This window comes from Ursus americanus, chromosome 8, assembly GCF_024610735.1.
Source record: "Ursus americanus isolate L20-20 chromosome 8, mUrsAme1.1.p, whole genome shotgun sequence".
NCBI classification, from domain to species: Eukaryota; Metazoa; Chordata; class Mammalia; order Carnivora; family Ursidae; genus Ursus; species Ursus americanus.
Window position 1 is genome coordinate 2,434,333 of NC_142134.1, and position 24,832 is coordinate 2,459,164.

The 24,832-nt window shown below is 39.2% G+C and overlaps 1 protein-coding gene across 5 annotated transcripts in view; it reads right to left on the minus strand.

Annotated features, from left to right (window-relative positions):
- Window positions 1-14,564, minus strand: part of NFKB1 (nuclear factor kappa B subunit 1) — a 110,748-nt gene extending 96,184 nt beyond the window's left edge. For 2 of the 5 annotated variants that reach the window (XM_045792587.2, XM_045792596.2), the window contains exon 1: window positions 14,186-14,318. The gene's annotated coding sequence lies outside the window, so the exon portion shown is untranslated. Of the gene's footprint in view, window positions 1-14,185 lie in introns of all 5 variants that reach the window. The other 3 variants (XM_045792580.2, XM_087863956.1, XM_087863957.1) reach the window with 3 other exon arrangements.
- Window positions 14,565-24,832: the final 10,268 nt, after the last annotated feature.

Genomic DNA, 24,832 nt, shown 5'->3' on the forward strand with positions numbered 1-24,832 from the left:
ACTGAGACTATGTTCCAAACCGTGACACAAGGAAGTAGAGTCCAAACAGAGAACAGAAATCTCACTGGGCAGGATATCAGAAATGAGGAATTTACACAGACAAAAAAGCTCAGAAATCTTCATAAGGGTCACCTCTGGTTAATGAATACATACTAAGCTGTACTAGTGCAGGAAAAGATTCTGTAAAGCCTACTAGAAAAATGGCTGCTAGGGATCTAAGAGCTGAATGGAGATTCCAGAAGTTTTGGGACCCTATGAGAAACATTGAAGTTCCAATCACCCAGGGTGAAGAGACATCACTGAACAATCTGAGTGTTCAGCTGTGACCCCAGAAAGACCATGCTACTGGAATAAGGGAAATACCCTAGAATAAAGGCTATTCTAAGCTCAACTTTATAAAACCAGGTGATTCACCAGTAAATTTATTGCCTATTACAACAAAACTTAACACTCTTTAAAGGAAGACAAAAATATATACTCTCCACAATGTAGTACCCACAATGTACAATAAAAAGGACAAAACATGCAAAGTAGGAAAATATGACTCAAGAGAAAATAATGACACAAATTATGGATTTAGCAACCAATGACTTTAAAACTGTTAATAGCAATAAGTCCAAGAATATAAAGGAGGAGATGAACATAATAAATGGATAGGGAATCTTGCAAGAGAAATGGAAATAAAAAAGAAAAAGAACTAATGGAAAATTCTAAATCAAAATGGGATTTTATTAGGTGACCTGATCAACATATTAAACACGAGAAGAAAGGATCGATAAACTTAAATATTAGTCAATAAAATCTATCTAAAATGAAGAAAAAAAGGCAGAAAGAAATTAAGACACCTTTAGTGACCTGTGAGACGATATCAGGTGGTCTTATATATGCGTCATTTAGAGCCCTGGAGAGAGAAGAAAAAATATTTGAAGAAATAATGGGCAAGATTTTTCCAAATTTGGTTTAAAAAAAAATCAACCCATAGATCCAAGAATCTCAAAGATCCCCATGTTGGATAAAGACAAAACCATGCTTAGTCACATCACAACCAAACTGATAAAAATTAATGCTAAAGAGAACAATCCTAAAAACATCCAGGGACAAGGGGGGGGATAATGATAAGTATGATGGCTGACTTATCAGAAACAATGATGAAAATACTGAAAGGAAAAAAAAAGATTAGTGTACAGTTCTATACTCAGCAAAAATAACCTTTAAAAATTGAAGTGAAATTGATATTTTTCAAATAAACAACAGCTGAGAGAATTCATCCTGAGCAGGCCTGCAGCCTGTTAAGGAGAGTTCTTCATGCTGAAGGGAAATGATGCCAGATAGAAATCTGGATCTACATGAAAGAATGAAAAATGCCAAAGATGATGAGAACGTGGGTAAATATAAGACTTTTTTCTTGTGTGCTATTAAAAAAGCACAATATATTTTGGGGTTTATAACGTATGCAGAAGTAAAATTTGTAACAAAAATAGCACAGAGGAAGGGAAAAGGACAAGTGGAAGTATACCACTCTCAAGTTCTTATATTATATATGAAATGTTATAGTATCAATTTGTGGTAGAGTCAAGGATTCCTATTGTAGTCCCTCAGTAAACAGTTTAAAATATAGCCAATGAAGGAGATGAAATGGAATTTAAAAATAAATTTATTCAAAAGATGGCAGGAAAGGAGGAAAAAAACCAATAGAGAACAGATGGCACAAGTAGATAATAATTGCCAAGATGGTAGCTTGAGCCCAACCATATCAATAATTATATTCAATGGAAATGGACTAAACAGACCAACAGAAAGTAGAGATGGTCAGACTGGACAGAAAAAGCGAGATCCAAGTATATGCTTTTCATAGAAATTGCACTTTAATATTAAAGATTCATATAGTTTAAAAGTATCAAGACGGGAAGTCAGGACAGTTATACCATGGAAGTACTAAATATAAGAAAGCAGATTATACTAACATATCAGATACAATAGACTTCAAGAGAAGAAATACTACCAGAGGCAAAGAGAAATATTTCTTAAGAACAAAAGAGTCAATTCATCACAGAGAAATAACTATTTTAATGCATATGCGCATATTAACAGAACTTCAAAATACAAGAAGCAAAAGTGGCAAAACTAAAGAAACATATCTACAATTATAGTCAACATTTTTAGCCCTCCTTTCTCAGTAATTGATGAAAGCAAATCAATAGAACATCAGTAAAGATATAGAAAATGTAGGAACAATGTCATTAATAAAACTAAGTGCATGTATTGAACACTCCAATGACTGTGGAAGACACATTCTTTTCAAGTGCACATGGAACATTCACCAAGACAGACCGTACGTTGGACCATAAAACAAGTCTCAATAAATTTCAAAGAAGTGAAAGCATACAGATAGGTTATCTAAACACAATAAAATTAAATTAGAAACCAATAACAGAAAGATACCTAGAGAATCCTGGGAGGGGGGAGAAGTACCTCTTAGAATCAATAAAACAGAGTGAATATAACTTCTTTTCCTGTGTGAGAGAAGCACATAAATTCTTGCTGTATCATGTCCACTGTACCCATGGAGGACAGGGATTTTCTTAGAAAGAGCAGAACACATTCTAATATGTTCCATAAGTATCAATCTTTGCCTATGCCTGTTTTCTTAATCATAAATGACTGAAATTTATAGGGTCAAAAAGATGTTCTGGACATTTTCTAATCATGTTATAATCAAGTGTCATATATATTAAATGGCAGATGCCATTCTAAGTAAAATTTATTTTTGTTGATAGTATAGTCAGATGAAGTATGGTGAATCTAAATTTATATAGCTAGAGAAGTTCTCTGAAGATTACAGTAAATTAGATAAAACCTTACATGTTATAACTGAAGTCATTCCTGAGATATTGTTGCCTTCCATTTCCACATAAAAACTAATTCAATACATTCACACAAAGTTTGAGGTCTTTCGTTCAGGTGGTATCAGAAAGGGATTTGATTTACTATAGATTTCTTCTCTAAAAATAGAGTATGATGGTGGGGGTAGGGGGTGAAGGATGAATGGGTGGAACACAGAGGACTTTTAGGGCCGTGAAAATACTCTTGTATGATACCATAATGATGGATACACGTCATTGTACATTTGTCCAAACCGAAAGAACACACAACACCAAGAATGAACCATACACAAACTATGGACTTTGGGTGCTTACAATGTGTCAATGTAGGTTCAACAACTGTCACAAATGTACCGCTCTGATGGGAGCTGCTGATAGTGGGGAAATAAGGCATACACAGGGGTAGGGGTGTATGGGAAATCTTTGTACCTTACCCTCAATTTTGTTGTGAACCTGAAACTGCTCTAAAAAAATTAAGACTTAATTAAAAAAATGGAGTACAACCAAATTTTAATTTCATGTCTGGGCTTTGTCTTGAGCACCATTTTGGAGGAGACTGAAGAGGAAGTAGACCTCAAGAATTATGAATTAGAGATTAATATTACTTCGATCAGATATAGAGAAAACAAGTTCTCTTATATTTGAGTATGACAACTTCAGTTTGGATTTTCATTTTTACTTATCCTCACGTATCTATAAAAGTATATCCTTTATGTTTTAAATGAAAAGGATTAATCATATGAACCAGCAATACTTATTGGTTCTATGGATATAGTGACAATTGCTCTGGAGGGAGAAAAGGGTTTCCTTGAAGAAATAAGAAAAACCGCGATCTTCCAATTACACAAACACACAAATGATGACTTGCAAGCATCAAAATCAGGCCTTATACAGGGAACCTCCCGTCCTTAAATCTAGTTAGGAAGGCATTTCCACACTGACCACTCACATGGATAAATCCTTCAATTTATGCAGATGTCGATGTGTAAAGGAAGAAAGAAGTGAACTACATTCGCTTCCATGTCTGATAAGGTCTGATGTGAATGCTCTTTTCTCCCATGTCTCTTTGTCAGTGACACTGAATGCTGGGCAAGAAACTAAATAATTACTCAAACTCATAAATGACAAATTAATATGGAAATGTGATTTGTTTTCTATTTTTACAAACGTAGTTTAGTGATTAAAGTCTCAAATGAACTGACCGTAGGGCTTTTAACCATAGCACGGTTCATACTTGTGTGAGGCTCATTATTAGCACCTTGGAGTAATGAATTCATTCAGTCAATTCTCAATTGTATGTGGATGAATTTATATGTGGACTCCTGGAATCAACATGCATATAATCCAAAAGTCATTAGTGACACCTTTTAAATGAGAGTGAAGGGTAGGGGTCCTGACTATAAAGGGTCAGAAATAGGACTTTCAGGATGCTGGTAATGTTCTTTCTAGAGCCCCACCTAAGTGTATTCACTTTGAGGTAAATCATTAAAGCTGTACTCTCATGATTAATATGATCTTTTACTTATGTGATTCTTCAATTTTAAAAAAGGCTAATGAAAAGAGAAAATTTTTAAAAGTGAAAACGTTACATGATCTAAGCTCCATGAAATTATGGATTTCTGTCTTGTTCAGTATTCCCAGTTCCTAGAACCTGGCACATGGAAAGGATCCGATGTATATTCAAATGAATTAATGGTTAAAAAACATATCCTACTATGCAAAGGTAGAAGAGCTGCTATAAAACAGTAAAGATTCCCCTACCCCACCTCTCCTCATCTCCAATCCTGCTTTTCAGAGTGACTGACTTTCATCTACTCCTCATTTTCTCTTTTTAGTTTTCCTGGGGGTTCTCTTCATATCTGCAAACACTATGTTTATATCTTTTTTTCTTAATTTGTCGATTTTATTTTATTTTTTTTTTTATTTTTTTTTTTTAAAGATTTTATTTATTTATTTGACAGAGATAGAGACAGCCAGCGAGAGAGGGAACACAAGCAGGGGGAGCGGGAGAGGAAGAAGCAGGCTCATAGCGGAGGAGCCTGATGTGGGGCTCGATCCCACAACTCCAGGATCACGCCCTGAGCCGAAGGCAGACGCTTAACCGCTGTGCCACCCAGGCGCCCCAATTTGTCGATTTTAGACATTATGCTCTTGTTCTACACATGAGGACTGCATTTACATTACTACCACTTCCCTTTTTTCCTCCTCCAACTATAGTTATAATTAATGAGAACTTGAGCCCATTTAGAGTTAAAATATTGAATTTTATATGCAATTTCTGTATCAAGCATGTCTTCAATTTCTTTGGAGAAATATGAATTTAAGTTTATGGTAGAGATTGATTAATAACAAAAAGATGCAACCCCAGAAACACCTGATGCCAGAAAGAAACTAGACTAAGACCATAAATGATAACTCATAATCCAGAAATGAACAGTTCCTCATATTATCATAATGACAGTCAAGAATTATCTTTGTACCTTCTCACATGCATTTCCCTTACGGTGATCTTGCTCAATACAGCAAGAAAATCTGAAGTCTTCCAAATAATACTATCACATCAACAAAACAAGTAATTTTAGATGTAAATGGTCATCTAGTCTAACTTCTCATTTTTATACATCGAGAAAATGAAACCCAGAGAAGTTAATTTGCCCGGAGCCACACACCTTAATCAATAGCTACCTAGTCAATATCTGCTGACACTCTGTCTAGTTATTCACTTACTCATTTAGCAAACTTACCAGGCACTATGCAAAGAGAAAGTAAGATAAAATCCCCACCCTCAAGATATTTTCTGTCTAGAAAACATAAGAAGTCAAGAGAACACGGAATGCAAGCACATAACTTCACAGAGAGGTCAGGGAGAATGGATAGAGGAGAGAGAGAGAGAAAGGACGATGCCCGAACCACCCCTGAAGGCTGAGTAGTTGGCTAGGAAGGAAAGGACACTCTTCACACAGGGAGCGCATATGCAGAGGCATTCAAAGTGAGAAAACACAGAGGATAAGGAACCAAAAATTGATGTGGACGACTTGAGAAATAGGGGATGGGTGAGGAGCAAGGGTGGGAGGTGAGCTGTACAGGAATCAGCTTGTGAAGACAACAGAGATTCATTTCAGAAATATAAAGATTGGGACTTGATCAGACTTGCACTTTAGAAAGCTGACCTTTATGCTGGAATGAAAGGTGGAGTAGAAGGAGATAATGAATCAGGAGACAATGCAAAAATGAAAGCTAGAAATTCAATGAGGAAGGGATGGATTCTGGAGACGAGGAGGAGGCTGAATTGACAGAGCTTGGTAACTGGATGAGATAAGTGAGTATGCATGAAGAATGGGCTCCTAGATTTCTGGCATGGGGAACCTACCAAACGGATCATAGTGGGCTAACAACTGCATTTCTTAATGTGCATGGGGGGTGGGGGAAGGATTGCAATTTGGTGAATGAGGATGATCATAAATTTGATACTGGCATACTGATGAAGATATCGATGTGAAGATATTTCAGCAGCTTGGCAATAAAATTACTATTTTTTGTGACTTGCCTTGAATGACTGGATCCCTTCAGTTTAACAAATATTTAGTAAATATAGCACAACTGCCCCCCGATCATCCATCTATTTCAACACAGGATTGAACTACCTTTGTAAACAACTTGGACTAATTCCTATTTGGCTGTTACAGCACACTTTCTAAGAGAAATGGGATACTTCCCTGACCATCATAAAAAAGAACTTGAGGATAAATGACTGCTAAGGTAATGTTTTAAAATAGTCAGAGGTGCCTGGGTGGATCAGTCAGTTAAGTGTCTGCCTTTGGCTCAGGTCACGATTCCAGGGGCCTGGGATCGAGCCCGCATCAGGCCCCGCATCGGGCTCCCTCCTCAGTGGGGAGTCTGCTTCTTCTTCATCTCCCCCTGCTTGTGCTCTCTGTCTCTCAAATAAATAAAATCTTAAAATAGTCAGGAAATATTAAAATGTTCTAATGTGTGCTTATTAAATTTAGTTAAATGCCTAAAATGGGAAATTGGGTAAAGACATGAAAAGAAGCCATAAAGCTATTTTCTCAAACGAATGCAATGTTATGGCATGAGAGCAAGCAAATACATTTAATTGTCAAATACTATGCTTTTGATTTTAATTTTCCAGGAGTATTAAGGTTTGCTTAATCACAACTGACTTCTACAATGTTTTCAGAATGAGGGGGAAATAACCATTGTTTTCAATTAATCAAAAACAGTATAATCCACAGTGAAATACCTATAAAAATGTTCTTTTCAATCTCTCTCTCGCTTTTCCTCATGACACTTTCCCTGTCATCCATGATACATAGAATTTATTCTTTGGAATTCTGATTCACTTTCTAGATTATTTTTCTTGTTCATATTCACATTAGTAATAAAGTTCAAGATCTAATTTTATAGAGAACACTCCCACTAAGCCCTTACCTATGCTTTTATTATCCTTGATTTTGACCAAACTTTTAAGGCTCATAGGTTTAACACACACACACACACACACACACACACACACACACACACCACACCTTACTCTATGTTAAGTGCGTAATAAATGAGTGAATCATATGAATGTGGCATGGGAAATGGGAATAGGTATGTGTTTGATTCATTGTAATCAATCCCAACAAAAAGCATTTTCCCAGTCTTCCTGGCTGGCTTGAAATTAGCAGTGTGAATACATTTTATAAAATAATCTTTTCTGGTCTCCTGGGTGGCTCAGTTGGTTAAGCGTCTGACTCTTGATTTTGGCTCAGGTCATGATTTCAGGGTCGTGAGGTGTAGCCCCATGATGGGCTCTGTGCTGGGCATGGAGCCTGCTTCACATTCTCTTTCCCTCTCCCTTTGCCCCTCTGCCCCCCACTCCTTCTATTAAAAAAATAAATAATCTTTTCTACTGCCTAGATTTTATATTCAATTTTAATTTTTATAAACTAACGGTTTTGTGTATTCCTTTAAGTACTTTCCTGAACACCCAACAAAACTAAAAATAAGTTTAATTTAATTTTTATTCTTTACCTTCTTCATGTTTCTTTCTACTTTGAATTTCTTCTATATAAACAGCCATTCATACTCCTTCCATCCTTCTGTATCATCTCTATTTTAACTTTATAAATCATAAAGATGCTTGTATTATGCACAGAGCATAATACAAAATGTTATAAATTGTAAGGGATTCTTTTCCTTTGACCTCACCACCATACCCAGCCCCTGTTTAAAAGAAAAAAAACACTGAAGTTTATAAACCAAGTCTTAATGATCAAATGCCAATAAATACTTAAATCCTAAAAAATAAACCAATACCTAAGACCTAGCAGACAAAGAAGTTCTTCAAATATCAACAGAACATGAAGAATTCATGTTAAAACACTCAAAAAATAGTCATTCTCTCCATTCCTAAAACTCTTGCCTCAGGAGGCATATCTTCTAAGACAATCAAGTAATTTATTCTCACTATTTGAATGAATTGCAGGCGTGGGCACAGGACCAATAAACAGGTAGACTGATTAGGGAGTCTGTCATCACTTTTAATTCTTCTTCTTTCATGCCTGATTTTTGTTAGAATTGATTTCTGGAGATAAAAAGGTATGGGAAGGGAAAGGTATGTCCTGACATTGAAACAGTGTAATATGTTCAGTCCAAATCACATGATAAACAATAATAACAAATAATTTTTTAAATGGCTGCTACTTTGACAAAATTCATTATAGCAATTGAATTTTTTTAATGTTAAATGCTTTCTATAGAGGTGTGCTTAACTTTATGCGTGTTTTGTATTTTTTTAGTTCAAGTTAGAAAAAAGAAAATCTCACCAACAAATACTCATGTAGCAAAAGCCCTAAAACTAAGAAAAATCCATAGCTTTATTTTCCAGTATGGAATGTATGAATTGTCCATAGATTTTTGCCTAATACAGTAAAGATAAGGACAACATTATAGTTTTGTGTTTTTGTTTATGCTTCTCTTCATGCCTAGAAGCTGTAGACTGAGCTGATTATGTAACGGAACACAGAATTTATCCTTCTCTAAGACTTCTCGCAGGGAAGCTACCAAAGTACTTGGATTATATCTCATTATTTTAACTAACAAACACTGCTGTGACAGCATTACAGTGTACTTGTTATATAAGTAAACATTTAGTTTCTTCCACAGTTTGTTGGCAACAATAGAAATGATTATACATAGAAATATTTGTAAACAATTTTTAAAATTCATTTTTAAAACCTGAATGTATGAGAGAGGTCACTGTCAGAACCAGAATTAAGTGGGCAGCAAAGCAGAGTGGATTGAAATCAACAATTTCCAATAAAACGCTTCTAACTCTCCTGGGGGTCAGGACACAAAGCCTAGGAGTGCCTGCATTGTGTTCTTTTCTAGTCTGGATGGTAGATTTTATAAATTGTGTCCACATAGAAGACATGGTTAAATTTAGAGTTTCAAGGACAGTTTTCTGAAAATGCTACAAGTGAAAAATAATCAACGAAACTCTGACATGAGGTCCTGGATATTGCAAAATCATTAAACTAGGAAAGTGGAAAATACAGTATCCTTACTACCTGCCTGCTTGTTCCTGAGGTTTACCAGCTAGTAACTTTTCCCCTCGTTTTTTATAGGTGATAAGTATTTAATTCTGGATGGCTTAACGTATTTTGTTTTTACTTTTTAATTGCTTAATTTAGATAGGCTTTGACAAACTTTGGATTACAAAGCAATGCCTGGAGCATTGTTTCCTTTTTTGGAGATACTAATATTGAAATTACAGTTTCAGTGGAGCTCAGAGAAATTGTAGCGTAGCCAAAAAGTGACATTTTTTTACTTGCATAAGCACCTTTTATCATTTCAATTACTTTATTACCTTGCTTCATAAATGCCTCTAAAACTGGAAACTAAAAGCCATTTTTTTTCCAGTTCATAAACTCATCTTTCAGAATGAAACACTTTCCTTTGGAAAGGCACTGGATACTTTTTAATAAATTCCTTGTTCTAGTAAACTTCATGTGCTCTTTAGATATGAATATAATATCTAGGAAGCAAGAACTAGTTTTTGGTTTCTTTCTTCCCAGAAGGCAAGGCAAAATAGTGTAATTTTTGTTCCTTGCAGAAAACAGCTGCCCTATTTTTGAACAAACAAAAGAAAACTTATGCCATTCCTTCACTCAAGAAATAGTTACTGATGACCCACTATGTACCAACAAGCACAACGCTGAATGTTAGATATGCCTTTGTCAGTATAAATTTGACATGATTTCTTTTTAGTTGGAACTACAGGATTTTGATTTTTCAGATAGCTCTTTCCCTCTCCTTTCTATTATTTTTAAAAATAATTAGGCTTTTAAAGAATGAGCCATATAGAATCTTTATATTATTTAAAGCTCCATCAGTAAGAATCTTTTCTCACCATTAAAAGAAATTGAGTCTATAGCTTAAATTCATTAATACCTATTGAAAGTATGGGTCAGAATAAAAGCTGGTTATAAGATTTTGGCCTAATGGTGAAATATAAATAAAAAGTAATAATCCAATTTGTAATGGGGAATTAAGCCTCCACTTCATTATTTTAATTTCAAAAATAGGCAACAAATTAAAGCAGATGAAACTTGTACTACTGACAATTAAGTCTATTAGTTACTATAGGAAATTAAGGAGAGAATAATAACTGATTGATTTCTTTTTAAAATTTAAAATACAATGATAATTTTTATGATTAAATATTTTCATTTGTAATCTACTCTTGAGACTTCTGTAATTTTTAACAAATGACATCTTATCCTACTTTAATGTAAAACTGTTAGGCTTTAAATTATTTGCAGTGAGGCAATAGAATATTATTTCACAACTTATTTTCTAAACTACAAATTGATTTTCAAGGGTAGGTCTATCAACCTCACCCGCAATATGAAAGACAGCACATTAATTTGCACTCAGGAACACCTTCTCTAATATAGCAGAGACCAAAGGTACAAAGCATGTTTGTCATCATGAAAACAATGCTATTTTTTTTCTAACAGTGAGGCACTAGATACTCATTAATGAAATATTACAAAGATAAGAGTCTCGGTTAGGTTACTCTACTAACTTTACCAAATTATGTGGTTTCAAATATTAATCTTTATTGTTTCAAAAAAAAAAAAAGGTCAAGGAGCCAAACTAACTTGTAGGACCACAAGTCCAAACATTCCTTCCCAGAACTAGAATGCCTCCAGTTCTTGAAAATCCTCAAGGTCTCCTAAGGAGTGACAGGGTCAACTCACAGGGGTATATATGCTTCTGGTGGCTTACCTGCTCACCTCTAAGAACACTACAGGGGAGTTCAGTATTTGTGGGAGGTGCAAGAGTGCAAGTGAGAATTAATTCCCAGGAAGCAGCACAAATTGTTTCAATGTGGTTTACTGGTCACCAAGAAGCAGTTGTCAATGAACTCTAATCAGACATAAATGTAGATGTAAGAGTAGAATATTTAAAAGTATCCTATGACACTAAAATTCTTTTTTTCCTTCTCTTCCTTTTTCTGTTCTTACAATATGTAACAATCTTGCCACCTTAGATGATTCATAGTATAAACAGAAAACCAATAAAACCAACAATCGCCCTGCTCATTTGCATAGCCATTAATTCTTATGCATCCATTCCGGCTAAATGTGATTCCTGTTCAATCTGTAGACTGGAAGAGCATAATCTGAGTATTTACTCTATTGGTTAAACTAGTCTGCATTTCCAGATACACTTTCTATTGTAATCATCTCCATGCTCCGAAGACCACATCTACTAACAAGTTCTGAAGAAGAAGAAAAAAAAAGATATTTTCAGTACTTTATCAAAAATCCATATGGAAACTCATATTTTTGTAACTTATTATTTTAAAATGTCAATACTGTTCTTACTTCTCCCAAGTTCAAACTAATTGAAGGCTATGAAGTAACCACTTCCCCCCAGAAGTCAGAACTTTCACCTCTTCTGAACAGGGGAATACCTCTCATAAATTAGGTAAAAAAAAAAAAAATCTTGCTGATTGAATGATAGTCCAAGATTCCTGCAGCCGCCAAGTCTTTATCTGGACCTTCTATCTACCACAATGAGCAATCCCTGAAAGTGAACGTAGTAACTTACTTCATCAATTATCTGGAAGTCTGAAAGCAGTAGTAAAAAACCTGCCTAAATATTAGTTTCTTAAACTAGCTTCAGTTTGTTCCAAGGAACATGACAAGAGAAATACGAGGAATATGATCACTAAATCTAACATTCTAGTTATTTCCGACTAAACCTTTACCAAGGGCAACAGTCATCACAGATGAACTTGTTGAAGAGGTAGAAGTAAGAAGGAAGTGCAAAGATCAAAGTAGTACTTACAAAGGGGAACAACTATTTTTGTATGCATACTCTAGTATTTACTAACTAGGTTTGAAAAACAGGGTGTTTACTCAGCCCATCTGAATGCCAGCTGCAGAACACAAGATCAAACTGAAATCTGAAAAAAAAAAGATAATAGATTTTCAAACCCTAATTGTCAAACCCACCAACACCTAATTGGATTATAGTATTTCCTTTAAAAAGTCTTTCAAACAGGTTAGAAGTGATGTACTATTCACAGCAAGCAGTATTTCTGTGCCAGCATGAAATCTACACATAATGAGCCTTTCTTTGTGTTCACATTTGTCCAGTAGGCTGTGGCCCAGGAAGACATTTTATCTGAACGAGCTCCAGAAGGCATTGAGGACTTGCAGGTATATCAATATCGATGAATAATTTCAGGAGATTTCATGTTTCCATTTATGATATAAGTTCAACTCCTCTTAGCAACTTAATTGCATGATAAATGTAAAATGCTACAGGAAACAAATCTTTGTATTTCCTGTCTTCCCAAGCTCAGAAGCTCAAAAAATACTTTACTTTGAATTATTTACATTTCTTTAGTGCATCAAACAGTAAAAGGATTCATCTCTAGAAAGCACAATATTAAAATCAGGAAAACGACATACTTCAGCTAAGAACTTTATTTACATCAAGAGTCCGTTTTCGTTTTAACAAACACTATGCAATTTAAACTACTCAGGAATATTCTATTGAAATGTTTTGCTAGAAAAATAAGCGCTAGACATCTTGATGCCAAGCGTCAGTGTTTACCAAAGATCACCAGTGTATAGAACATTTGTATACCGGAGTTATTAAATGTTTTAGTAATACCATGGTCATTTTCTCAGATTATGGGCTTTATAACAAAATCTTTAAGTTAAATACAGTTATTTAATAAGCTGCGATGCTGAAAAACTGTACTTAACGAAGTCCACGAAAAGGTCTTAAATCTTGATAATCAAGTACTGTATCATCAAGTCCCATTTAGGTTTCAGTACAGACCAGTAAATCAGGGCAAACATCTCCATTGGTATCTATTTTTATAGACCATAAGAAAACTTGTATTTAGGACAGGCTTTGTTTATATCATTATTTTTGTTTTAGAGGTCATGCATGATACACGGTGCTGTTGTCCAAATGTTTTACATAATCAGTATCTAAAAAGTGCTCTAAGTAGGTAATTTCTTTTCTCAAATGCCAGGCTCTGTAGAATCAGTACCAGGCCCTCCTTGTTTTTTGAAAACGAAGATACGGATCCTATAGTAGGTGAATATATTACGTCCTGGCTGGTCAGTGTGTGTGTGTGTGTGTGTGTGTGTGTGTGTGTGTGTGTGTGTGAGAGAGAGAGAGAGAGAGAGAGAGAGAGAGAGAGAGAAGTGGGGGCTTCTTTTTGAAGTAGGAGATGAAGGAATGAGGCTGTTCTACTCAGTCTGGGGGAGCTGGGGAGGGCTTTCCCAGTCAAGAGGACTGACATACACTTCTGCTTTCATTTCATGGAACGCCCTTAGGTGAAATCTGGTTCAGCACTGCACCAACCACCTTCCCCTCTCCGAAGCGCACCTCAACCCTCAAGCCACGCCAGGAGGGGGTGGGGGTGGGGGTGAACATTAAAAAAAAAAGAAAAGTTTGCGAGAGTTCCCCCACTGGTCCCCATTCCCGCCTGGCGCTGGGACGCGAGGAGAAAGGACGGCCCGGGCAGCCACGGCCCTCTGGCCAAGCGGCCCCCGCGAAGTCCAGATGTGCCTTTCGCCCCTCTCTCCGAGCCCATGTGCCTCTCAACTACTGTCAACCTGGTCCTCCGTCCGCACTAGCCCAGCGGTTAGCGCAGGAATGAGGAAGTCCGAGCAGGGCTAGAGGGGGTGCGGGGCGGGTAGGTGGCGGGACTCGGGCCACACGTCCCCGGCGTGGCCCCCACTTGCCCGAGTTCGGCTTACCCTGGCGGCGAGTCCGCGCTCGGCCTCCCTGCGCCTGTGGGCTCCCCTCCCGGGCGGCGCGGGCCTGCGGGCCGGCGAAGGAAGGAGCAGCGGCCGGCCGGGGCCGGAGCGGGTCCGGTGCGGGTCGGGTCGGGTCCGGGCGAGCGGGCGCGCGGTCTCGCCGAGCCGGGCCAGTCAGCGCCGCGCCATGTCCGCAGCGCGGGCGGAGGGAAGCGCAGGGCGCGCGGTGGCCGGGCCGCGGCAGTGCCGCCTTCCCGGCCGCGGCGGCTCCGGCCTGGGCTGCGCTGGGCTCTCGGAGCGGGGCCGGCGGCGGGGCGCAGGCCGAGGGCGGCGGCGGCGGCGGCAGCGAGAGGCCGGATCGACGGGAAGGGCAGGGGAAGCTGTCAGCGCGTCGCCGGGCCGCTCCGGTGGCGAAACCTCCTCTTCCTGCCCCGGCTCGCTGGTGCACTTCTCTCTCTTTCTCTCTCGCTCACTCTCTCACTTCCTGGCTGGAAATTCCCACTGACGTCGAGAGAGAAGACAGACAGACGGACACCCGCGCGCACGCAGCGGGGGCGGGAGGTGGGGTCGCCTCCGGGGGTGGGGGAAGCCCGCGCTTCTGGGGGCGCCGTGCGCCCCCGGCCCGGCCTCGCCGCCCAGCTCGGCTCCCGCCCCTCGGGGCCGCTACGGGACCCACGGCTAGGGGCGCGCGTTCGGCGGCCCGGACGCCCGGGTGCTCTGCGGAGCTCCCGCTTCCCAGCCGGCGCTCCCGAAGCCCCAGGGGCTGGAGCGGACGGGGACGCCCCCCTGGAAGCGCCTGCGGGGCCGAATTGTCCCGGGAGGCAGGCGGCGCGGAGGCGGAGGCTGAGCGGCTGTAGGAGTCTGGCGGTCCAGAGCCCTACGGACAGGCCCAAGCATCTGAAGGGGATGATGGGGCGGCCTGGAGCCAAGCTTGCTGTGTATAAAAAGAAATCTCATCTGTATATTCCCGTTAATTTGTCTCGTTTACACGGAAATCTCGCCACAGATTAAAGTGCGATTGCTATAGCATAACTGATTTCTGTCCAGTGGATTCTGAACATCTACTGGTTTTTGGCGAGGTCTTAAATCTCCTGGTTATGACAGTTATTCAGAACTTTCATCTGTAGGGTGTTGTCAGGCCTTTATGATAATTACCGTGGATAGAATTATAGCGATGGTGGTAGCAATAGTTTTGTTCCACAGCTCATAGAGGGAATTCTGATCCAGAGGAAGGGAGTTCCTTTTTTTTTTTTTTTTTTTTTTTTCCTGGAGAGACCACTATTAGAACCCGCAGACAGGTCTCCTAGTGACCACCATTCACTAGCTTTTGGGTTTCTTTACGTGCCAGGAACGGTGCTAGGCAAGGGCTGAGGATACCTTAGGATAGAATAGCTCCCAGAATAAGAAACCTTGAGATGAAATAGACATTGTAAAGCTGGGTTCCGTGACAACTGCGTAAATTAAACTTTAAAACCCTAATAATCACGCAGTCACCAGGCAGTATTGCTATGGCATTTGATTGCCCTAGCAAGTTGGCCATTGTTTTCACGCCCTCTCCCAGCCCCCTTTCCTCCTTCCCTCCTCTCCCCAAGGCTATGACAAGGTTCTCAGAGGAGTGTTTGGCAGAGGAATAGAGATCCATTTGACTGGGTTTGGGGTGAGTCTCTGCAATGGCTTTGGGATCAAGCAACAATCTACCTTAAAGCAATTTCATTTAACCCCAGAGGTTGTTTGTATACCTGGAATCCAGGGAATTTTATAAAGACTAAAGACAATGACTTTTTAGAAACCCCATGTCGTTATTTATAAGACATTATTAGAAGGGCGCCTGGGTGGCTGGGTGGGTTAAGCGACTGACTGCCTTCAGCTCAGGGCATGATCCCAGGGTCCTGGGATTGAGGCTAGCATCTGGCTCCCTGCTCAGTGGGGAGTCTGCTTCTCCCTTTCTCTCTGTCCTGCGTGGACGCATGCATACACACTCTCTCTCTCAAATAAATAACTTTTTTAAATACTTCTATTTAAAAAGAGACATTATTAGAAATATTTTCAATATTATATTTTAGTAGATGAATATAGAGTATACATAAAATGATTTTTGCCACTCACATGAGTATAAAGAGTGCAAACTTCCATGAAGCAAGAAAGTGTTAGGGGAGTAGTTTTCTTCTTTAAGGGGGCAGATGTGAACATGTGCAGACTTCATGGAGGGGTGTGGGGTGTGGGGTAGTGGGGGTGGGGTAGCCCATTGATGAAAGGATGGAGAGATAGGATTGTTAGAAGAGTAGAAATATGCATGACATATTTTGGGAACAAAAATTAAAGAGCGTTATTTAGTAAAAAGGATTAAATCAAATTTCAAATTCAAAATTATCACACAGAATAAACTTAAAATTGAAGATGCGGTGTTAAGCAGGTAAATTAGCTTCCTGAGGCTGCCATAACAATTACCAAAGCTAGGTGGTTTAAAGGAACAGAACATTATCCTCTCACAGTTCTGGAGGCCAGAAGTCAGAAATCAAGTTATTGGCCTGCTCCCATTGAAGGCTCTAGGGAAGAATCTTTCTTTGCCTCTCCCTAGCTTCCGGGGGCTCCCGCAACCCTTAGTATTCCCTGGCTTTTAGCTGCATCACTCACAATCTGCCTCTGCCTTCACATGGCCTTCTGCTCTGTGTCTCCTCTCTGTCTTTATATCCACATCTCCCTCTCCTTTCTCTTATCAAGACACTAGTCATTGAATTTAGAGCCCACCCCAATCTAATATGACTTCATCTTAACTTGAGTATATCTGTAAAGACCCTATTTCCAAATAAGGTCATGTTCATAAGGACCTGGGGTTAGGACTTTAACATTATCTTTTAGGGGGACGCAGTTCAGTGCTTTACAGTAAGCAAAACTGTAAAAGTTCCCCATCTGCTCTTTTTGGTTCACCAGTTAATTTTCCTATATTCCTGCTTTGTTTCCTAACAGTTTTTCTACATCCTGTACATACCTCCTTTAAGGAATGTTTCTTACTAATTCATCTACCCTAAGGTGTCAAAGGGCATTTGCCATTATCAGACTACAGAGGAAAAAATGCCCAAAGGTAGAATTTCACACAACAAGACCGTGGAAGGGCAAGTTGTGTTGTGTTTTTCATCAGTCTTTGAAATCACATAAATTTCCCTTCTCCTGAAGCTGGGTATTGGAAATGGTGTCCAGAGAATTTTTTGTCTATATATATATATATATATTTTTTTTTTAAAGATTTTATTTACTTATTTGTCAGAGAGAGAGAGAGCACAAGCAGAGGGAGCAGCAGACAGAGGGAGAAGCAGGCTCCCTGCTGAGCAAGGAACCCCATGCAGGACTCTATCTCAGGACCCTGGGATCATGACCTGAGCTGAAGGCAGAAGCTTAACCAACTGAGACACCCAGCCATCCCTGTCCAGAGAATTTTGAGGTCGAGATCTGTATAGTGCATATATCGACAATGAGAAATGATTTCGTGTGTGAAAGGGATTCACAAATGCAGATCCATATGTCTGAGTTTTGCAAGCTCTAAGACCCATCTTGGTGATACAACAGGCCTGAGTTGTATTTCTGTAAAGGGTACAACTTGCTTCAGGTCATGAAGCTACCTCAACATGCTTGGTCACAGGTCTTGGCTACGGGAGCGAAGATGAAATGGAAAGGGTTCACTAGACTTGCAATCAGACTTGAGGTGGAAACCTGGCTTTACCTTGAATTATCTGTGTAACATTTGCCAAGTAATAGTTTGTATGAACTTCAGTTTCTTCACTTGCACAATAAGCATAACATTATAGCTTATATTACACATTTTGCTGTAAAATAGCTATCTATAATGTCTTACATTTATGTGTTGTATTGCTATGACCTGAATGTTTGAAAGTTCATACGCTGAAATCCTAACCCCCAAAGTGAAGGTAGTATGAGGGCTTTGGGAGGTGAATAGGTCTCATGATTGGATTAGTGCCCTTATAAGAGACTCCATGAGCTCCCAGGTTGGTGAACACGTGGAGGTGGGGGAAGAATGGCATGTCTGAAAAGAGCATGGAAGCTCTGTGCCCGTCACCCATGCCTTGCCCTAGGGATCTCTTCATCTGGCTGTTGATTCTTATTCTTTATCATATCCTTTAATACACTGGCAAATGACACAGAAATAATTGAACACCATGGACTATTCTTCCATCTATGGAGACTATGCATCATCCAATGACTATCGATTTGTTGGGGAAGTCATTGAGGAGTTCACATGTTCCTCCATGTCAATGAGGCACGAAAAGGGTATCATTTGACTTGGGACAGCTGTGTCAGACAACACACACACCAGTCAAAAAAATCAACAAATTATTTGGAAGTTATTATGATGATTTGTGGAACATTTTGTGCTACAAGCATATCTTTTGGCGTACATAGACCAATTCCTGAAGAATGGCCAGCGGCTACAAATACGCAGCGTTAGCACCACAAAGGCTAGATCCCCCACTTCCTATCCTTCAGTTCCAGGGGTAGTAAAAGAAAATATCACATTCAAACAACTGAAGAGATTATTAAATTTGTGCGTATGCTGTTGGTAAAGAGAGAGAGAGAGACTCCAGAGACCTGTCTCCTCCCTTCTGTCGTGTGAGGACACAACGAAAAGTCTGCAACCTGGAAAAACGCCCCACCGGACCGTGCTGGACTTTCAGCCTCCTGAAGCGAGAGATATAAATTTTTGTTGTTTATAAGCCTCCCAGTTTGTGGTATTTTGTTACAGCTGCCCAAGTTAGCCGACTAAGATGTATGTATGTAACATAACATACACGTAACAACCTTAGCTCGCAAAGCTGTAAAGGAAAAGGGGAGGTAAAGAATGTAAGGCTTATACAATGTAAACATTTATCCTAAGAAAAAAGACTTGAAATTAATTTTCTCACAGGCTTACAGGGTATACGTACTTGCACCGTTGACATACACTGGGTAATACACTCATTCTCGCAACATCTCTGCCTACACCCAGAGTGGAGTATTTCGTTTCACCACCATTAACTTGCCATCGCCTGTGTTGTGCTTGCACAGTTAGCAAGTCTTATTGAAGGGACACTCAATTAGCCTGTGTAAGTGGTTACAAAAGAGAAAGAAGATACAATCTCTACTACAAGAATGACCCCTTCTGGAATAGCCAGGACAAAAGTAATTGTACAATGGATCATTTCACTAAGAGTAAAACCAATCTGAGAAGGCAAAGAAATCATCTTCCTCTTTAGATTATATAAAGAATCCAGAGTTTTATTCCCTTGGCAATGAAGATACCCTGAAATAGAGACAACAATACATTTAAAAGAAGAATGTCACTAGGACGCCTGGCTGGCTCATTGGGTAGAACGTATGACTCGATCTCTGAGTAGTGAGTTGGAGCCTCATGCTGGGCACAGAGTTTACTTAAAACAACAACAAAAACAACAACAACAAACAGTGTCATAATTCTAAAAAGATAATAAAATTAAAAATTAAAATATTAAAAGAAGAATGTCACTGATCTTAGAGATACTAACATCTTTTCTATCAGTTCAAATGGATATTTATGTTCTGCCACTGCTACCTTCAAAGAGGTCACAAAACACAAAGGAGTGCTTGCAGCAATAATCTAAGGCAGAGTATGTGACTGTTTTTACAGAGGTGTATCAGATACTCAGGCATAGGTGGGGAGAGATCCCACGATGCCTGCAGTATTGCCGGGTGCTTATCATGCTCTCGGGCTGTGGAATCAGGTGCCAAGTTCACATTTGAAGCTGTATCTGATTGTGCTCTTCTGTTCTGCCCTGTGTCGCTGTGTGACCCTGGAAAAGCAACATCATTATTCTAAGCCTCCTTTTCCTTACCTGTAAGACATGATGATTATTATACCCGCCTCGTACTGGTATAGTAAGGGTCAAATGAGATACAGGCGAGATGCTCAGGAAACTCACATTTATGTTGGTTATTACTATCAATACTGTTGTTTCTCAGAGGAAAAAACCTAAAAACTAAATAGCATTTAGTGGATGTTGGGATAGTGGATAAGATATGATGGTGAATTGGGGGCACCTGGGTGGCTCAGTCCATTAAGCGTCTGCCTTTGGCTCAGGTCCTGATCTCAGGCTCTTGGGATCAAGCCCCGCAGGGGGATTCCTGCTCAGCGGGGAGTCTGCTTCTTCCTTTCCCTCTGCAGCTCCCCCTGCTTGTGCTCTCTCTCTCAAATAAATAAGTAAATATTTTTTAAAAAAAGATATGATAGTGAATTGATGAGGAGAAAGAAAACAGATGGATGTGGTGGTGAGACTTAAAGCCATGAAGTCTGGCTTTAAAACACAGTTTATAACAAAAAGACTTCCACTTCCACTTCCTAAAAGTAGAATTGTATTTGTAATAATGAATATAAAAAAATCTAGATTTAGGGGCACCTGTGTGGTTCAGTCGGTTAAGCTTCTGCCTTAGGCTTAGGTCATGATCTCAGGGTCCTGGAATTGGGACCATGTTGGGCTCCCTGCTCAGCCGGGAGTCTGCTTCTCCCTCTCCCCACCCTACTTCATGCTCTCTCTCTCTCCCTTTCTCTCAAGTGAATAAATGAAATCTTAAAAAAAAAGGTCTAGATTTAATCCCAGACACCCACCTGCTAACATTTTTTGTCTATCACCTCTCTAAAGCACACTCATAGCACTTAAAATATGTCCCATAAATCATAATGAAATGTTCAAAAAGACTATTCTCTTAAAAAATGTAAACTAAGGGCCTGATGGAAACAGGGGAAGTACATATTGTTTCACCAAAGAATTGGCCATAAAAGCATATCCTATACATGGAGAGACTCAGGAAGGAGAGGATGTGGGAGAACCAGGATTTGAATCTAAGTCAAATTGACATCTACGTGTGAGAGGCTGAGATGCAGGTGGTAGGAAAGAAGTTGTAATTTGTGAACATATAGAAGTCCTGGCATCATTTACACTTTTCTTTGAGGCAATATCTATTGTTTTCCTCTTTATGGAGATTACAAAGTAATAGTCATTCTGGAATTTATCAACAATATAAGTGGGCAAAACAATTACTTTCTTTTACAAAGACTTTTACAGCAAAATATATCCTAAATAAATGAACTACTCAGGCCAGAAAGAGTTGATATTTTATGTGATCCTTTCATAATCTAAGTGAAAAATGTTTTGGATTCAACCTGAAATAGTGGCAGTAGAAATAGTGAGCACTATCATTTATTGAGTACTTATTACTTGTGACATTGTTTCTAGTGTATTTATATGATGTTTAGAGTAAATAATACTAGTGGCTATTTAAAAAAAACAGTGATTTAACACAATAAAAGTTTAAAAATTTACTTCTCTTTTACACACAAAATTCACTGCGGAAGCTTGTGGTTGGTTGGCTCCCCTGGGCAGCTCTTCTCCAACGATTCAGAATCTTTCCATCATCTAACTTCACTGCTGTTATGTGTTGCTTCCAATATTGCCTCAGAAAAGGAAGAGAGAGCACAGGAAATGTAAGTCTTCTTTTAACTGTCTTTAATTGAAAGTAACACAATACTTCTGCTCACCTTCCATGGTCCCTCTTAGGGGCAATGGATCCAGGAACTACAGTTTGGCTGGGTAGTTAGGAAGAGGAAACAAGTTGAGCGAACATATGGTTAATAATTGCTACACACATATTAACTTATTTAATTCTCCAACAACTGTATAAGATAGGTTGTTATTACTCCCATTTTTACGGATGAAAAGTCAAATCGTTGTTCTAAGGTTTCATAACCAGGATGTAGAAAGGGAACCCAGACTTGACCCCAGTTGATTTGCCTCTAGCATCCATGCTCTTAACCACTACACTAAACTATCTTTCCAATGAAATGAAAACGAGAAGAATTTAAGAGAGTTTTAGAAGATAAGGCCAATAGGACACGTTTATAGATTATATGTGCAGTATGAGTAAGAGGAAGAGTGAGAAGCAGCTCTGAGATTTTAGTCTGGGTGATTGGGATGGTAACATCACAACTGAGAAAGAATCTGTGGGAATATGATATGCTCGGTTTTAGACATATTAAGTATGATAACCTTGATGAGATCTCCATGTGAAAGTGACTACGGCTCAAATTCAAGCCCGATGTTCAGAGAGATATAGGGTTGGCGCTCTAAATCAAGAAAGAACTGCGAAGATGTGATGATTGTCATGACCCAATATGAGTGACCCAAGAGAGTTGGAAGAGAAGAGGACCAAAGACTGAAATTTGAGGAATAATTATTGCTGGGATTGCTGTGTGTGTGTGTGTGTGTGTGTGTGTGTGTGTGTGTGTGTGTGTTGTGTGTGTGAGAGAGAGAGAGAGAAAGAGAGAGAGACAGTGCACAGGGAGCACAAGGGCAAGCTGGGGGAGGGATGGGGACAGGAGTTGCTTAAAGACTCCTGAGGTGCCATCAAAGGCAGGAAGAAGGCCTGGAAAACCAGACAAGAGAGAGTTTCCAGGATCAGAGTGCTTGGCAGTGTCAAACACTAAAGTCAGTTCCTGAAAGGCTAGGATGAGAAAAAACAGTTGAATTTGGATGTTATGAAATCCCGAGTATGGCTATAGGGGATGGTTGTGCAGCTAAGGAAAAAAACCAGTCTATACCCTGCTCACCCTGTTCACTCTGTTTGGAAGAAAAGAGAATTTTATTAATTTTCAAAATGGCGATGATAACAGTGGCTGTGGTCCTAGGTTACTTTATGGGATTGTTTCAGTATAATGATGAGAGCCAAGAACCAGAATGTAGAGGGCTGAAAAGTCAGTGGAAAATGGAGAAGGGAAGGCAATAAATGCAAAAGAATCTCAGAGTTTGGAGGGAGAAGAAGGAAGGAAAGAGAAGATAGTGTGATTCTTTGTTTATTTAACTGACATTTACGAAGTGCCAGGGTTAAAGGAATTTTGTTAGGGTTGAAAGATAGTTTAATAAGTTAGTAGAGTTCATAAGAGAGGGAGGATTAATGAAGGGGCAAGGTGCCAGAAGAAAAGAGAAGTGGGACGTGCGGAGGTCACAATCTAGGTGAAGGGATTAGGGAGGACAAGTCTTCCTGTCTGAGAAGTGAAGAGGAAGAGTGAAGAGAAGAGAAGCTTAGGAGGAGATTAGACTCTAATCACCAGCTGAAATGCACTAAACTGAAACCAAGAATAGCTATTAGGAGTATATTAGTTTATTAGGGCCGCCATAACAAAATACCACAGGCTGGGTGGCTTAAACAATAGAAATTAATTTTTCTCATGATTCTGGGGCTATAAGTCCAAGAACAAGGTGTTGCCTGTGTTGGTTCTTTCTGAAGTTTCTCTCCTTGGTTTATTGATAACTATCTTCTCCCTGTGTCTTCACACGGGTCTCTCAGTGTGTTTGTGTCCCAATCTCCCTTTCTTACAAGGACACCAGTCATATTGGATTAGGGACGACTCCAATAACCTCATTTTAACTTACTTATATCTTTAAAGACTCTATCTCCAAATACAGTCACATTCTGAACTACTGGGGATTAAGAATTCAGCATAAGAATTTTGGTCAGGACACAACTCATCTTATAACAGCGATATCCTCTGTTGATTTGCATAAAGACACGGAGCTAGAAAACCGACTCATTCCAGTTTGCCCGGGACTATTGTGGCTCTAGTACAGAAAGACTTTGTCTAGAACACCTCAGTCCCCAGCAACCCAGGGTGATTGGTCAGGCTACATGAACCCAACAAAACTGGTTTGAGTGAAATCAGACTGGCTAATGGGCATCCCGTTGAGACAGCTGCCAATTACTTGTTTTTATAAAGGAGGTTTCTATTTCCTGAAAGATTCCATATCTAGCTGTCAAATGTATTCATAAGTGATGGTCTGATGCCTATATAAATATATATATATGTATATATATATATATCTTTAATGTATCTAATAATCTCTCTTTCTATATATATTTATCTTTAATAGGATAATTATGTCCTTGTCTATATATTTCTCCTGACAAGCTTTTATAGAAATCTATAAGAACTCATTGTAAGAATAATATCCATTATAATAGATCTCCATTCATCATATTGGTAGCAAGACTTCTATAGAAAACATTATCAGGACTTGTTAAAGTGCAAATTCAAACAATGCTGTTTATCTATTGACTATTTCACTGTTTCAACAATTTTTTAAAACTTTCAATTCAGTATGCTTTAAAATTACAGTCATTTCATGTAAATAAATTGTTTTAACAGCCCTTACGTAGTCCTTCCAGCCAACCTTTTCTGCGTGTGTGAGTGTGGTGTGTGTGCGTGCACGTGCTCACACAGTTGCAGGTAGATGCCATTAGATCCGTGGAAGCTGGGGAGCCCTGAAAAAAGTTTGGAGTGACACTGGGAGCAGCTAACGCTAGTGGTCCCGAGGCTGTCATGCAGTGAGACCCACAGATCCTGAGTTGAAATGGGCAGTGAAATGGCCAAGTCCTACTGAGGACCTCTCAGTGAAGTCTTTTCCAACCACCAAAGTTGGCGAAGATCCTCCCTATTTGCTTCTCTAGTACCTGGGCCATTAAATTTAGCTCATTGTATTGAATTGTATTGTACTGAATTGTATGATACATATAATATATATATATTATAATAACATATAATATATATATTATTATATATATTATATATAA